This window comes from Bactrocera dorsalis, chromosome 2 (assembly GCF_023373825.1).
Source record: "Bactrocera dorsalis isolate Fly_Bdor chromosome 2, ASM2337382v1, whole genome shotgun sequence".
Classification (NCBI taxonomy): Eukaryota; Metazoa; Arthropoda; class Insecta; order Diptera; family Tephritidae; genus Bactrocera; species Bactrocera dorsalis.
Genome location: NC_064304.1, coordinates 97,944,724 through 97,963,117, shown reverse-complemented (window position 1 = coordinate 97,963,117; position 18,394 = coordinate 97,944,724). Strand labels below are relative to the sequence as shown.

Below are 18,394 nucleotides of genomic sequence, written 5' to 3'. Positions count from 1 at the left end.
TCCATACGAAGTGAACGATCACGCTCAAGTCCTTGTATGAACAACTTTTTTATTTGACGAGATATCGCGACGAAATTTGGTACATATTATTGTCTAAAGCAACGCTAAAATCGCTGAAGAAATTATTGAAATTGGATGACTTTTACACATAGCTTGCATACAAAGTGAACGATCAAACTCAAGTCCTTGTATGAACAACTTTGATATTTGATGAAATATGTTTACAAAATTTGGCACGTTTTAATGTCTAAGTCTACGCCACAATCTCTGAAGACATTTTTGAAATTGGATTATTTTTGCATATAGCTTCCATACAAAGTGAACGATCAAACTCAAGTCCTTATATGAACAACTTTTTTACTTGACGAGATATCCTCACGAAATTTGACACGTTTTAATGTCTAAGTCAACGCTACAATCTCGAAATAAATTCTTCAGATCGGACCACTACAGCATGTAGCTGGCATACAAAGTGAAAGAACAAAATCAAGTTCTTGTGTGAAAATCTTTTTATTTCTGAAGGGTATTATAGCTGTTTACCACGGTAGCACTTCAACATTTCCGATAATATCTCTTAATTATTCTTTACTATTAATATTTCAAAAAAAAATTTAGCTGCCCGTAGACTACTGCAATAAACAAACTTTTGTAAGTATTTTATAATTTTTTTGCTATTGTGCTTGCTTGCCTTCATTTCCATCTCATTTAAAATTAATTTCATTATAAATTCACTTGTAGAATTAAACGAATAGCGTGTGTATTTACCTATATGACTTTAGAAGCTATTTAACAAGAAACATCTAAACTTAGTAAATTTCGCTTAAGGGAGCTATTAATTTTTAGTAACACACCCGAAAGCCCAGAATTTGTTGCATTTGTGTAAAGCGTATAACACGAAGAATATTGAGCCAAAAACTGCCGATAGTAAATATGTTTGCTCCACTGCTCCATGCGCTGTCTGCTTACTATGCCACCATTCGGTTCAATTTCTTACAGGCAACCCATATAAAGTGTTTAAAACATTATTGCTCACTTTGCGGAAATGTTAAATTCTTCAACATTGTTTTTGAGCCTACTCATACATAGTATATATGTATCTATATATTCTATACTATCTATGTACTGCATGCAAATTCGTAACTCTCCCACAATATTCCTATCTTTTTCTTTTTACAACTTTTATGTTCTTGCCAGAGCTCCTACCTTGTTTTCTAATTTAGCTGGGGCTATGAACTGTCAGCACTGTTCTCTGGTCTCATACCAGCATTTTATCGTTATCTATTTTAGCTGTCTCGGTCATGCGCGCCCACATAACGACCGCATCTAATGGTTTTCATTTTGTTGTTTTTTTTTTTTTTTTCTTTGATAATTTAATGAAGCTCCAACGGGGATGTTAGAGGACTACATAGTTGTCAGTTGAAAAAAGTTTGCATTTGCGCCGCTAGCATATATAGACTAGGTGCACAGACACTTGGTTTTGCTTAAAAAAGTGCTTAGTGTTGGTTGGGCCCTGTATGCGTCATTATGCCAGCAAGGCATAAATTGTTTAGTCTACCTTTTGTTGCCTACCTTTAGGCTATGCGGTGAGTTGCTTTTAGGCGTTTAACTAGTGCTGCGCGAAATTAAGTGAAATAAAGTGAGCAATTACATGGCATGCAGCTTAGCATATAAATATATATGTATAGTATTAGTTTTGTGTGTGAGTGAGCGTTCGTAAACAAACAGAGCTGGTATAAATGTGTCTGACTGTGTAAAGGTCTGCATTCAGATTTTATTTTTTATTTCTTTTTTTTTCATTTTCCAGTACATAGCATCGGCTAATATTCGCTCCATTGCGTGCAACTTTGTAATTTATATTCTAGCCAAGCAAGTACCTGTCTTTAGTCAATCACTCTGCGTATAAGACAACAAAGCGCATCACCTCGATTTCATCCATTTAACTAGCAAACCAACAAAAGTGGCAAATTGATTTGGTTATATGTATTATATCGTCCTTCTTGTAGTCTTGCCTATCTATTCGCACTCTCCTTTGTCTTAGGCTTATCTTATGGCCCTGTCTTTTCCTGCTTGTTTCCTTCCGTCTTTCATTGTTAAATCGCTTACTCAGACTGCCCATCTGACTTCCTATACTTCCTGCGCTCATCCGTTTGATTGCGCTTTTGTTTTCTAACACTCTCCCTCGCTCTTTCTGTATATATATATATATTATATATAAATAAATATCTGACTCTATCTATATATATATATGTAAAGGGTGATTTTTTAAGAGCTTGATAACTTTTTTTTAAAAACAAACGCATAAAATTTGCAAAATCTCATCGGTTCTTTATTTGAAACGTTAGATTGGTTCATGACATTTACTTTTTGAAGATAATTTCATTTAAATGTTGACCGCGGCTGCGTCTTAGGTGGTCCATTCGGAAAGTCCAATTTTGGGCAACTTTTTCGAGCATTTCGGCCGAATTTCTTCGGAAATGTTGTCTTCCAAAGCTGGAATAGTTGCTGGCTTATTTCTGTAGACTTTAGACTTGACGTAGCCCCACAAAAAATAGTCTAAAGGCGTTAAATCGCATGATCTTGGTGGCCAACTTACGGGTCCATTTCTTGAGATGAATTGTTGTCCGAAGTTTTCCCTCAAAATGGCCATAGAATCGCGAGCTGTGTGGCATGTAGCGCCATCTTGTTGAAACCACATGTCAACCAAGTTCAGTTCTTCCATTTTTGGCAACAAAAAGTTTGTTAGCATCGAACGATAGCGATCGCCATTCACCGTAACGTTGCGTCCAACAGCATCTTTGAAAAAATACGGTCCAATGATTCCACCAGCGTACAAACCACTTCTTGAACGGCTTCTGGTTGCTCTTCACCCCAAATGCGGCAATTTTGCTTATTTACGTAGCCATTCAACCAGAAATGAGCCTCATCGCTGAACAAAATTTGTCGATAAAAAAGCGGATTTTCACATTTCGAACCGAACACTGATTTTGGTAATAAAATTCAATGATTTGCAAGCGTTGCTCGTTAGTAAGTCTATTCATGATGAAATGTCAAAGCATACTGAGCATCTTTCTCTTTGACACCATGTCTGAAATCCCACGTGATCTGTCAAATACTAATGCATGAAAATCCTAACCTCAAAAAAATCACCCGTTATAAGTATTTATTTCTCACTCTCCATTCACAATTCGCATTGTTTAGTTGTGCTTTGGTTTTTATATTTATTTCTTCTATTCATGCTTTTACGATTCACGTAATTGTGGTATTAAATGGTTCTTCTGTTGTTTTATATCTCAATGAAGTGTGAAGTGTTTAACGAGTATAATTTTCGTTGATGTGATGAACTGTAATTGGGAAGCACGAAAAACGCGTCATTTGAGATTAGAACAGGGTATACCAATCTGAAATTTCGTATGCCTTCGTTTTTCCTAAAAAGGCTGCTTATTTGTCGGAGCCGCCGCTATCGGACAACTATAGCATATAGCTGCCATACAAACTGTCCAACTCAAAATAAAGTCCTTGTATGGAAAACTTTTTTATTTGACAAGATAACTTCATGAGATTTGGTATAGTTAGTTCTTCAAAGCAACAGTACAATATCTGAAGAAACTTTGCAAATCGGACCACTATAGCATATAGCTGCCATACAAGCTGATCAACCAAAATTCAGTTTTTGTATGAAAAAAAATTTTATTAGAAGAGATAATTGCACGAAATTCGGCACAGCTAATTCTTCGAGGTAACAGTACAATCTCTGAAGAAATTTTGCAAATCGGACCACTATAGCATATAGCTGCCATACAAGCTGATCAACCAAAATTCAGTTTTTGTATGTATTTTTCTCTCTGTGCTCTGCATCAAATTACTTTTTAGCCTCAAATAGCTAAGCATATTTTTTACTAAACAAATATTTGCTGTCTTATTTTATAATTGTTATTTTTTTATTGTTTTTGCTTAGAATTTCCCACAACATTGCAATGCTCCATGCGCTTGGTTGCTACTCGTCAACCTCCCCTAGGCAAGCCAAGGCTTTTAATCCATTAACGAAATTAAAAGAAAACAGAAATGCTATTTGATCACATGCCTTGTTTTGGCGTCTTTGTTTTGTTTACTTACACTTTTTTCACGCTCCCGCATAAACCCAAAACCATGTACATACGTACATAAGGCCACAAATACTGTGGTGCATTGTTCTCTGCGTATTTTACGCGCACCTCGCCACACTTTGTAGTTTGCCTTGTAGTCGCTATATGTGTGTGTTTGTATGTGCGAGTGGCGTTGTCACATTCGTTTTGCTATTTTTATGTGCATCCTTTGTCTGCCGCCATAATTTCCACTTAACATTACGCAGCCCTTTTACTAAACCGCGCTTACGACCCTAAAATGCTGCTATAAATTAGTGTTTCGTCTGCTTTCATGTTATTTTTATATTTGTCTATTCACTTATTTTGTATAAAACAGCAACTTGCAGTTGTTGTGTACAGTCTGCCACGCTCCCATCATACATTTTTTGCCGGTTAGCAGTAGCTTGATGGCATGCGCGCACTTTGTTTCAGCTTATAGACGTTGCGTGCACGGTCCACGGTCCATAGTCCGCACACCCCCACCTGTAGTTTGATGTAACTGCTATTGTCCTGTGGCTAATAAATTCACGGATTTAATTGGTGCAAGCGGGCTTAATTGTTTAGGTGGTATGGCATTCTACGGTCGAGGTACATGGTAGCTCTGGTGGTCAGCTTAACTTACCAGACAGTCGGCGGTTAAGTGTTAAAGGATATTAGCGTTGCTGTGGGGCAGCAGCAACAACAATTTAATTGAAAGTTATGTTGCTACGCTGCCATAAAGCTTCCAATATGCTTTTGTGCGCTGTCTACTTTTGTTGTTGTTATTCTTGTTGTTGGCGTTGCTGGTGTTGTTTACAGTAAAATACTAGCGCGCAGCTGTTTGCAGCTGCTAATTGAATTTAATACTGTTGTTTGTGAGGATATATGTATAGTATTAGATATACATTTTTATATTTATTGGTTGAACCCCTTAAGATATGCTACGAACAGCTGTTGTTCACTTGTATTATATTAATATTATCTCGAGTTTTGCAATGAGATAGTCTTACAAGTGGTTACTTGGAAACATTTGTAGTAATAACCAAAAAATTGGTATATGCGCCTAGAACTATGCAATACTGAACTATTTTTTTATAATGCCATAAAAGGTTAGAAGCAGTGTTGTAACTGACTTTAAGAATGTGTTTTGGAAATAGCACAGTTATCCAAAAAGAAAAAAAAAAATACGCGTATGCGCCTTAAATTATGCAGTTCGTGACTATTTCTCTTATTTAAATACATATATATATGTTTTTATTTGTTTATGCAAATGTACTTGCTGCTTACAAACTCAATTTCCTTCAAACGCTTCCTGTTATAAATTAACTTTTACTCAAGTTGCCACACAGACAGCGCTGCAGCCTTCTCTTAAGCACAATCCACACTTTTTGCCGTTGCTTGAAGATAAATAATCAAGTTAGTTCTCAACTACACAGAGTGGCTTTTAAAGTGTAGCATTTTAATATACTCACACTGTGCCGTTTTCACCCAACTTTTGCACGCACTGCTGCGAAGCGCTTTAAAAGCTTAGCAAAAATACTTAAAGTCAAATTGGCCCAACGCTGTTGCTGCTTGCAGATCTGGCATTTTATTAAATTTTATTTTATTTTTTCAGCACTCAAACGCTTAGTTTGGCTGACATTGACTGACACCATGCCAGCGAGACAACGCAAAGAGCTACTAGTTTCGTTGTCAGGACAAAGCAACCGACACGCTGCCACCATCCCCGGCAGCAGCGTGGGCAGCGCCAACGTCGCCGACTTCTTTACGTATGTCAGCGCGTTATTTCTGTACAGTCGCGCCTCGAATGTCTAGCGCATGTCACTGTGTAAAGCCAATCAAGCTGCTTGTCTGTCACAGAATGCGTCATTTAGCTAAGCAGCCAATTGCAGACCTCACCAACTTGTCTTGCGCTCAGTTCGTCACACATACAAACACGCACGTGCACCGTGCACTTCCGCCACATTCTTGCTGCTGTTTCTGACACTTCAATTGCTATCACTGCATTTTTCATCTTACTGTCACTAGAGTCAGCATGCTAGCTATCATCCACTGAAGCTAAGTTTGAAGCAGTCTGCCTTTGTACGCTTTGTTTCTTTGTGCCGATTTGCATGTTACTCTGCGCATTTGCTTATAGTCTTAAAGGACAAGTGTTGGGTAAGCTCTTCCAGACTTTTATGAATAAATAAATATCTGCGTGTTTGTCTGTGCTGCTGTGGCTTAATTCTGCGCACAGTGTTGCTTTGCATCTAACTGTTGCATGCACTGAAGACGGTCTTCGGCATTTCCATTTCTATTTTTATGGCGTCTCAAGCTCGTTGTCACATATTTAGCGCGCTCGTTAATCATATTGAGTTGACATTTGCATATCTACTTTGTAGCATATAACCTATTTACATATACCCTAAACAAGGTATATTAAGTTTGTTAACATGTTTCTAACACCCAGTAGATAATATCAGAGATCTTATCCCTAACGCAAACTAGTAGTCTAAGTTTTGTGATATCTATATAAAATTTAGCACACGCTTTTTTCTTGCCAAAAAACTGTAAATTTGACGGATACACCGATATCAGTTCACTCTAGCTTATAGCTGCTATATAAACTGAATGATTGAAATCAAGTGCTTGTATGAGCAACTTTTTTATTTGACAAGATATGTTTACGAAATTCGGCACATATTACTGTCAAAAGTCTTGCTATAATCCCCGAAAAAATTGTTCAAATCGCACCACTATAGCATATAGTTGTCCTACAAACTGATCTATAAAAATCGGGTCCGTGTATAATCGAATTTTTAATTTTTGGTATAATCTGCGAACAAATTGTTCAAATGGGACTACTATATCACATAGCTGCCATACAAACAGATCGCTAAAAATCAGGTGCGTGTATACACCACTTTTTTATTTGAGAAGATATCTTCTCGAAATTTGACACAGTTAATTTTCCATTGCAATGCAAAAATCTGGGAACAAATTGTTCAGATCGGACCACTATATCATATAGCTGTCATACAAATGTATGGATCGAAATTAAGTTCTTGTAAGGAAAACTTTTTGATTTGACAAAATACCTTCATGAAATTTGATATACACTCTTTTCTAAGGTAATAACACAAACTCCGAACGAGTTGTTCAAATCGGTTCACTTTAGCATATAGCTGTCACGTAAACTGTTTGATCAAAATCATTTAATAAATTTGAAATTCAGTTAGATTTTTGCAACTTGTTCGTAATACTTTTAAACTGCACCCTCTTTTACAGGCATGCATTTACAGCCACACACTACTTTCATTTACTTCAAACGCAAATATTTGCCTAGATATTTGCACAGGCATGCCTTTGTAGTAATAAAGCTAAAAAGAAAACGTCATAAAAAGCTCAAAACAACGGAAATTTCCCACATACCATACTTTGTAGGCAGAAATTTCGGTCGGCCGCTTTGCGTCTCACTAAGCAGTAGCGCTTAGTCTTCAAACAGTGTATTTGAAGATACAAATTTTGAATATAAATTTATATAAATTTTAATTATTTTCTCTTGCTGTGCTTGGCAGCCAGTTATACGAGCAGTTGTAGTGATTATGTATATAAAGCATACAAATTTATACTTTTTATCTCCATATACGGTATGAATATTTGTTTCTGTGTATTAGTAATGCCGTATTTCTGCATATATGCTATATTTTTGTTCATAAAACAGAGATTTATTTAACTTTTCAATAACCTTCTGTAACTTTCACTTTCGAAACATTTTTAATTTCATTTTAATGTGCATGGGTTCCCGCACAAAAATTGTTTTTACTTCGTTTTTCTGTTGTATACAACATGTTATTATATGAATTGTGTGTAAGTACAAACATTTATTTTTGTTGTTTACAATTTCATGCGTGTTTATGCATATTAGGGTGTGCGTTATTATCCTAGTTGATTTTTTTGTTTTTGCAGACGTTGCCAAAAGTTTAGTTTTCGGCTCTAAAAGCAGGTGCCAACGTAAACAAGCGCTTGTTTGCCGCTTAAACTGTGCTTAAATGCTTTTCTTTCAGTTTTCTGGCATATAACATCGCAATTTTTTATATTTGGCATTAAAGAGGTAAACCTACAAGCTTGGAAATATGATATTCTAATAAAAAATAAAAACAAAGATTATATGAACTTACTTCATAAAACCACTATTCTAAAAGTTATATGCAGTTAAAGTTATACATGAAGTCTACTGAGCATATATAGTACAAGAGCATTTATGCCTGCTGTGTGTTGCTCATACGCCATGGCGAACTGTGTTATACTCACACATGTGATGCATAACTTTAACTGCGTATAAGTTTTAAAGTAATGTTTCTAGAAAAAAATCAATCAGAACTGTTTTGTAGCGCTTTCAATTTTATACTAAAATATCCCGTTTTGAAAGTTGTGCTCTTCACCGCTAAATGCAAAATATCTAAAAATCAAAATATGCCTGATTTCGGCGCGAATTAGTTTAAAAATAATGTCTTTTGAGGACAGCAACTGTAACTTGTCCACTAAAATTTAAAAAAAATATTTAACTTTAAAAATAACGCACACCCTAATGTACGTACTTATATACATATGTATGCACCAGCTTTCACCCACCTTTTGCCGTGGCAGCGCTTTGCCTTCATACTTTTCATTGAAATATGTTGCTTGTTTTTATTTGTTATGCACTTTATGCAACATCAGCAACAAAACTTTTTTAATAACACATACTAATTGTTGTTGTTCTTGTGCTTGTTGCAAGTAAATACATACACATGTAAGTATATACCCGTAAACAGATGTTGTACGCTTTGCAAACAACCAGTTGCCTGTCTTAAGTGGCAGTCACTCACCGCGCGGCAAGAATACAATAGAGCAACAACAACAACAATAATTTACAAATTGCGCGCAGTTTAAAGAAAGGCCAAGTTATACGGCGCTTGTAAATTATGTTGCTCATACGCCATGGTGCCCGCACTTTATTATTTAAACTGTTGCAAAATGCGCCACTCATTAGCTTGCAGTTATGTTAGGTGAGCTCGCGCTCCCGTGCAGTTTTGCTGCAACGTGTTACTCACTGCTGCCCCGCCTTTGTTGCAGTTTTAATGATAATGGCGATTTGTTTTTCGGGTTATTTGCCTGTAAATTGTTTGCATGCGAGTTTGGTGGCGTTGTATTTTGTTGCAAATGCTTTTGTTTGTTGAGCCCTCTAAGCATTTTGTTGTCTACCACTCGGTGTGGCAGAGTTGTGCGCGTCTACCCAATCATACGAATGTACGTACGTAGATAGCACTTCAGCGCCTTGCGTTCATTTACCCATTTTTACACACACACACACATATATATACACATGCATCTACTTAAGCATGGTCCTCGTGTACGCTGTTATTCTATATTTCGTACAACATTATGTTGTTTTAGTACTGCCTGCGGCACATTGCTGTTGTGGCGTACGCTCGTATGTTTGTTGTTGTATGTTGTTGTTGTTCAGAGGGCGCCGAACTCACTAAAAATGCTCTTTGAACTTTGTGCGCGCTTTTAACTAGCGTTGACCTTTTGTTTTTGTATATTTTCTACATCGACATATTCACCTCACCAACCCCTCTGCTGCTCACCCCTTTGTTGTATGCGTTGTTGTTAATTGAAATTTGAGCAATTTTAGCAGCATTTTTAGTTTTAATGGCCTGGTGTTTTACTCATATGTAATTGTGTGTGTGTATATGCTTTGCTCGATTGTTGTAAACATTTCGAGTTCGTGTAAGGTTAGTGAGTTGTTTATATTATAAATATTACGAAAGTAGTTATTAACGAAGTTTTCAAAGCGCTGTGTGGGCGAACATTTTAGCTACAGTTGAGTACAGCATAAAGCTGTTGTTCAATTAAGGCAAATTTAATTTTCACCAGACATGTGCTTTTGTGGTTCACAATAAATGCCAACTAATGAATATCTTAGATTTTTATTATGATTGTGATTTTTTTTGGAAAAGATGTGATGTTCAAGCAGGTTTTGTTATGCGCTATGGGCTTTGTGGGACTGACAGAGATTTATCTACTATAAGCTGCTCTTCTGCGCCCAAACGTATAATTTGGAAAATTGGAGCGTCTGAAGAGTGTGACCGGGCAGATTCAGCAGCTCTGAACAATAGGAAAGGCATCACAGCAACTGTTGACCACTCACATCGTTAATGACTCACCAGCAGCTCCGGGAGCTTTGTTCAAAGGCTCTCATTCAGCCACATTAAAGTCCGCACATGGCACCAATTGACCACTATCTGTGCCTGTTTATATTATGCGAAGATTTAGTTCAGATCGGATCACTATAACATACAGCTGCCATACGAAGTGAACGACCAGAATCAAGTGCTTGTATGAAAAACTTTTTTATTTGAGAAAATATCTATTCGAAATTTGGTACATATTATTATTTAAGGCCGTAGTGCAATCTTCGAAGAAACTGTTCAGATCGAAACACTATAGCATATAGTTGCCATACAAACCGATCGCTCAAAATGAAGTGCTTGTATAGAAAATATCTTTATTTAAGAAGATATCTTCACGAAATTCGGCACAGACTATTGTTTAAGGCAATTTTGTAATTTCCGAAAAGATTTGTCAGATCGGAACACTATATCATATAGTTGCCATACAAATAGAACGATGGCAGTACAGTGCTTGTATGGAAAGCTTTTTTCATTTGAAGAGATATCGTCACCGAATTCGGCACGATTTATTGTCCAAAGCAATACCACAATCTACGAACAAATTGTTCATATCGAACCACTATAGCATATGGCTACCATATAATCATTCATTATTTTGAAACTTTAAACTTAAACTTTACCTTTAACATAAGAGACAATTCTAAAACGAATTGCAATTTTATAAGAAGCTTGTATTTGCTTTTCATAATTATTACGAATAAGACGAAACATTACTGAAAAAATAAATTAATAAATTTTCATTAAAGATACAGCAGTACTTATAAATGTAATTTGCTACTTCAATTTCAACTTCATTTTATAACAATTTATACAATTCGCAAAGTGCGCTGTGGGCGACTTAATTGAATTTACTGCAATTTATCTGTTGGAATTAATTTTAATAACCGCTAAAAGCAAAAGCGCTGATTTGTTGTTGGTTGCATGCCGCCGAAAATTTGGCACCGCATTCATTTTACTCCCCACCCCACCCCCATACGCGTCTGCATTCACCGCTCTCTATTACTCGAGCGGTATTCGGACGCTTTTAGAGCTCATTAAGTTTGTTATTCTGTGTTGGAATGCGATAAAATCATGGACTCGCTCTCGTGTACGGACCAACTTTCACTGAAACTGCACTAACTTAGCACACACACACATACACGCACACATATTTAAAGTATTTCATGCAACAATGCTATGCAATGAGTGCAGTTAGTGTACACAGATTTTCAGGAAAGGATTAGGATTAGTATGCTATGCGTAGCTTGTAAGCATTGCATAAGTACACATTTGAAGAATATATACGTAAACAGATTTATACATAGTTTAAAGCCAAGCGCCCTTAGTCGAGCATAGTAGCCACTGTAAACTGTTGCCATGTATTTGTTGTTGCTTTGCTTTAATAGTTTTTAAACTCTTTGCACCCCCACCGCCCACCACAATGTTTAGGCGGCGAGACTGTGTTGCCTCGTTTCAGGCATGCATGCATGCCGCCATTTTTGCCCCAACACACACGCCCGAATATACACATTGTAAATATGTACAATCATAGGTACAATCTTTTATAAGAGTGTACAGCTGCTGGCGTATGCCGATGATATTGATATCATCGGTCTCAACACCCGCGCCGTTAGTTCTGCTTTCTCCAGACTGAACAAGGAAGCAACGCAAATGGGTCTGGCAGTGAACGAGGGCAAGACGAAATATCTCCTGTCATCAAACAAACAGTCGTCGCACTCGCGACTTGGCACTCACGTCACTGTTGACAGTCATAACTTTGAAGTTGTAGATAATTTCGTCTATTTAGGAACCAGCATTAACACCACCAACAATGTCAGCCTAGAAATCCAACGCAGGATTACTCTTGCCAACAGGTGCTACTTCGGACTGAGTAGGCAATTGAAAAGTAAAGTCCTCTCTCGACGAACAAAAACCAAACTCTATAAGTCGCTCATAATTCCCGTCCTGCTATATGGTGCAGAGGCTTGGACGATGACAACAACCGATGAGTCGATGTTGCGAGTTTTCGAGAGAAAAGTTCTGCGGAAGATTTATGGTCCTTTGCGCGTTGGCCACGGCGAATACCGCATCCGATGGAACGATGAGCTGTACGAGATATACGACGACATCGACATAGTTCAGCGAATTAAAAGACAGCGGCTACGCTGGCTAGGTCATGTTGTCCGGATGGATGAAAACACTCCAGCTCTGAAAGTATTCGACGCAGTACCCGCCGCGGGAAGCAGAGGAAGAGGAAGACCTCCACTCCGGTGGAAGGACCAAGTGGAGAAGGACCTGGCTTCGCTTGGAATATCCAATTGGCGCCACGTAGCGAAGAGAAGAAACGATTGGCGCGCTGTTGTTGACTCGGCTATAATCGCGTAAGCGGTGTCTACGCCAGTAAAGAAGAAGAAGAAGAATATGTGTGTATGTATGTGTGTATGCATGCATGTTGCGCACAAAAGCGCAAGCGAGCATCCTTGCATTCCCGTACATCCGTTTCCGTTCGACGGTTGTGTGTGTACGTTTGTGTGTTTCATGGTTGCCCGCAACTCAACTGCATTAAGTTTCCATGAGCGGGTTGTAATGTATGGAATTTTATGATTCACGAAAGCATTCCGACTGCGGTCCAACAAACCACTATGTAGCCGTACATTGCAAGCATTACTTCATTATCCCCACTGCTGAATATATACATATACATATATGTGTGTCTGTGTGTGTGTGTGCAAGTACATTATCATTTGCAGATGATCATCTCGAATTGTTCCTTCATTGCCGTAGCGTAAGCATTAGCAAGCGACCACAGTCATTTCAAAACACATTATCTCATTTGTAGCCTCTCCCTCACTTGGTATAAAGCTTGGCTTCCAGCCTGTAACATATCTCGCTCATTTCAACTGCTTACTCTAGTCGTAATCCTTTTAATCCTTAACCTCATCAACAATTTGAACTGACATTAAATATAATTGCAATCTACTAGGGTTTCGTTCGTTCCTCAAAATTTGCTCATACCCGCTACCTACACACATATTTGTACATATGTATGTGTATTGTTCCAATGTGCTTGCCGCTTGCTATAGTCGTTCCATAGCTTTTACATTCGTATGGCTATTGGTGCACGACTCGTCACATGTTGCCTTGTATATGTATGTGAAATTTGCAACAAATACTTCCATTACATATACCCCATACGGTGCAGCCACAAATGCGCCTTGTAAATACGATTAAATGCTCGAATGATTGTCAATCTTTCATTACCCAAATCACTCGATATGCCATGTCACTGCCGAATGTTAGTAGAAAATAGCAAAAAAAAATCCTGCACCGACACATTTGTTTGTTTGGCTGTCCGCCTACCGGATGCTCCATTACGTTGCACAGCAAGTGCTTTTGGCTGTAATCTAGTCTAAGCTCACATCAGTCTCCATCAGTAAAGCGGAAATTTTAAATACCCTGCTGCTGTAGTTGTTTGTTTTAGTTTTCGCTTGCCGTTTTGTAAATTTTCATTTTCGTTTTTACATTGTTTTGCCGTCATTTTCTTCCGCCTCATCATTCTGTCATTTCATCGTAGTGATACGTTCGCATTGTGGTCGCATAAATATGCTGCATTTGTTGTGTATCCTGTCGCATAGCTCCATCAAGCTGTTTTGTCTTCTGTCTCTGCTGTCAGCCCACCCGTTGCTCTAGCGTTTTGTTTGGCATTTATTGCTTACAACTTCCTGTTGGTTGTCGCTCTGCTCCTCTTTTTTGTGTCTTTTTCATTGTTTTACTTCGCCTACCAGCCACTTCAATTTTGATTAGTGTTGCTTACCCTAAGCGTTGTCCTTTTCGTGCTGCTAACCCTTCTGTCACACCAACAATGTTGCTGGCTTTCGGTGGTTTGGCCGGTAGCGCAGAGCTTTTCGGTTGAGCTGCGGGAAATATTGTTTTGCAAAGTGGATTAAATTTTGTGGTCATCAGAAACGTTGTGGTATCGCTTTGACTTCGTAAGTCACATTTTGATAAAGAATTTGGTGGAATTATAAAATGAACCTATGGAGGCTTATAATGGAGTACTTTTCAGCAAACTTGTATCTGATCGGAATCTGTTTGTCTGATCATGTTTACTATTGCTCTCATTTTCAGTTTGACTTTGAACTTTAACAAAAGTCGAAATCGTACGCTGTAAATTAATTAAATATCTTACGGCGATCATAAAATCTGCTTCGAATTGAAAAATTGGCAACATGGCACGGCCGTAATTGGAAAATTGACAATATGGAGACGTCCGGAATAGTTAACGGACTCGACATGTTGGTTATTTGTGGCGTTGTCCCTTACTTAACCACAGCATGTCTATATGCATTCAAATTAAAATAGTTATGATCTTTTTCATTGTTTTTCTTTTCAAGTCAAGTTGTTTATCCATTCAATTTAAAATAGTTATCATCTTTTTCATTGTTTTACTTTTCAAGTAAAACACTGCAATGTTGCCACTTTTCAAGCTTTGACTTTTTGAGTATTCTTTAGCTTTATTTAAGTGTTTGTGTTTTGATTATCCAATGTTGCCACTTTTCAAATGATGACTTCCTGTGGCTTCTTTAGTTTATCGACAATTTTGTACAACTTGTTGATATTTTTTAATTTTTTTTGTTTTTGTTTTTGAACATTTGTGCGTCAATATGGAAACCATAAGTTTGTTTTTGACCTTGACTATGTCGCACAAATATGCTACTACACTTTTCAAGCGTCATCATCCTGTTGTCGCACACCGGACGTAACATTCCACAATTTCCTCATCTCCACTATTGCGGTGCTTCGCTTCCGGCACGCCCACACACACACACACACACAATAATATCAGCAAAGTTCACGGTCAGTTCCTTATTTTCATGAACGTCACACCATAGGAATTGTCTTTATTTGCAACTTTGTTGCACAGCGAACACCTTGTGGTCCTGTTTCCTTATTGCGTCGTCATTATATTGACCATATTTTATAATAACCAACTGTATGGGTTCACCAGCTAGCGACCTCAAACTGTTCAAGGTGCGCCACAACACCACACCACCAGCGACGCAACTTTGTGTACAGTCGACATCAACGATTCGCCCATTAATCCATTAGTCCTCGTTGCAGCTACCACATCCTGTCGAGCGCGTTCTCAACCGTTGCGCCTCCCAGCCACAAGTGATGATTTCCGAATGCGTATTGCATTATGCACGATTTCCAGCAGCATTTTCATTGCGGTCATTGTCGGACCGGATGTTGGTTCACATGTAAACCGACACATGCGCACACACACATGCGACATGCGGCAGAGGTTGACATGTCTCCTCACCATCACATTTCTCCAGCATGTACACGCTATGACTACAGCTTATTTTGTAGTCTACTGTCCCTTCATCCAGCATCCATCGATGGCTCTGCTGGTTTAGGTTCGGCGTGCGTGTGCTTGCTTGGTGTGGACGGGATCAACTAACAGTCAATAAGGTTCAATGGTTACAAAGCAAACAATAGCCAACAATCATGCTCACACCCTTGGGCTCGCCACAATTGCAGACAATTTCACTTCATATTCACATTCGAATCCATGGCAACAACACATGTGCACCACTGTGGTGTTATTTGTTTGTGTTGCATCACACTCAGTATGAGCTGATTGATGTTTGTGTACGCTAAACTTTTATTTTTGTTGTTGTCGCATTTTGCTCTGTTGATTTGAAACGTTTTATCTTTTTTTGTTCCACTTTGTGATATCTTTTCATTTGTTATGCCGATTTTAGTGCGATTTTTATGTTCCTTCAAATGGAATTGTAATTGAATTTAAATTAAATGAAAATTTTTACTTGCAGAGCAAGTGGTGCATTGCATTATCTTTTGTTGTGGCGGGGGGGAAAAGCATGCTCTTGTGCTTGTTTTTTATGATTGTATATTTTTTCTCACTTTTTTGCAAGTCTGTAACGACTGTCACTTCGATTCGTAAGTCAGAACTTACTATACATACTACCATATATGTACATAACCGATACATAACCGCTATGCATACATACAACCAGACATATAATCGATACATAACCGCTACGTATGCATACTATCAGATACATAACCGATATACTTTTGTAAGTGGTTAAATGTTTTCGAAAATTTGTGTTCTTTGTGAGTACTTACAAAGTTTGCAAAGCAGTAAGCCTGTTACTACTACAAATGTAGTGTACGCACGTTGCCTTGCATGGTCTACACTTATCAAGCAAACTTTTGAGTAATGGTATTTCATGCTGTACGTATGTATACTGTTCTAGATTAGCTTAAAACTATGCAGCATGGAAAGCTAATCCCTTTTTGAATGCTTCTTGCTACACAGCAACTAAACAAACTTCTGCTCTCGGCTATTCTACAGCTAAATGTGGTGAATGGAGCGCCAAAAGGCATTCAATTTCATATGAAATTTGCTTTCAATTTCGGTTATTCTGCGCAGGCATTTGGCAGAATTCTTCGAATTGGTGCTATCGCCGTCGAAAGTTTATGGATTTCGATGTGCTTAATTGCTCATTTGCCTGGAATGTTTGTAGGTTTGTTCCACAGCAGCAAGCAGAATAGTTAAATATTTTCATTTTCTCATAATATCTAGCTTAACGACTACTTAGGTAATCGTGCACTGTGCTGATCATTTCGACAATGTCTAACTGTTCGATCAGCTTTTAGTGTGTTCTTGCTGCATTTTCGAAATTGTTTGGAATTCAATACCGCTTTACTCTTCAGTGTTACTACGGCCTGCAGATGCACGGCTGCAGTTGTGGCCAGCAGCATATGCCACACTTACTTGCTGCTTCGGTCAGCGGCAGTCCATTGCACATATGGTTGTGTGATTCAGTTATACATTTTGCTGCTTTCGTCGTGCTCGTTGCATCAACATCATTTCGTTGCATCAACATCATTGTCACGTTCATCATTGCCATCATCAACGGCATCGCTTTCGCCATTTTGTGGTATTCTATTTATGATTTCGGCTATGTATATTTGTGTGCGCTCATGCGCCTTACTGTATGCCACCGTATGCAATCCTTCATTCCTTTTGTAAGCTGCAAATGACTATCAACGAATCGTCATGGCTGATGCCGTCATTTGATGGCATACGTGTTTTTGGTTAGTTTTGAGGTTACGGCTGGGTGCACCTATCCACATGGTTACCACAGTCTTTACATACAACTTGTTGGCGCACATTTTTGAGTTTGAGCATAAGTGCAACATTTTCAGTTGTTAAAAATTCGTGCAGCCATTTGCGTAGTAACACTGTTAGCTGATATTGCTATTAGCTTTATAGCTATGCTTAAAATATACAACCAGGTAGTGGTCTAAGTAGCGATTATGCATTTTAAGCTACTCAAGCTTCTGTTTTGGAGTAGAAACGTAGCAAGAGCGTGCTGTGTATGGAAGACGTAGCATAAGCATACATTTTTCTATATATTCTTATATATTTTTTTTTTACTATTTTTTTATATTTTTTATATATTTTTTTATATTTTTTATATATTTTTTTATTTTTTTTATATTTTTTTTATATTTTATAATACCTTCCTTTCGCCTAACTGCTTTAATGATGTACCACATATGTCATTTGTACCCTTAAATTCCTTTTTATTTTATTTTTTTTTTTTTGTCATATCATCTACATCTACATTTTTCTTGTTCCTTTGCATTTCCCCTCCCACCCTGCGGTTTATAGCCTTTGTTGTGGTTGCTACGCCATTTCTGCGTCTTATAATTTTTCCTCCCCTACCTCTAACCCTTCTCATTTGGTTTTTATTGTGCTCTCTTATGCCGTAAGTATTTGCAGCTTTATTGTGTGTCGGTTTTATTGTCTCTCGACGTTTTTGTATTCTCTGTTTTATGATTATCAAAAGCTGTCACGTTAAGTGACATTTGCCATATTTATTTTTACATGCAAATATTTTTTATTCACATATTCTTTCATAAATATTTTTTATCCACCTACTATATTCTTTCATACTCCTATATACATATACATATATTGTATATATAGTACATAAGCCATTGTAAGCCGCAAGGTTCATATGTAGGGTTGATTTTTAGACAATGGCATTCGTTTTCATT

General features: G+C 37.7%; 1 protein-coding gene across 13 annotated transcripts in view; it reads left to right on the top strand.

Moving 5' to 3' along the window:
- LOC105231691 (maternal protein pumilio) overlaps window positions 1–18,394 on the top strand; it is a 417,346-nt gene that overhangs the window by 316,761 nt on the left and 82,191 nt on the right. The window lies entirely within an intron of this gene.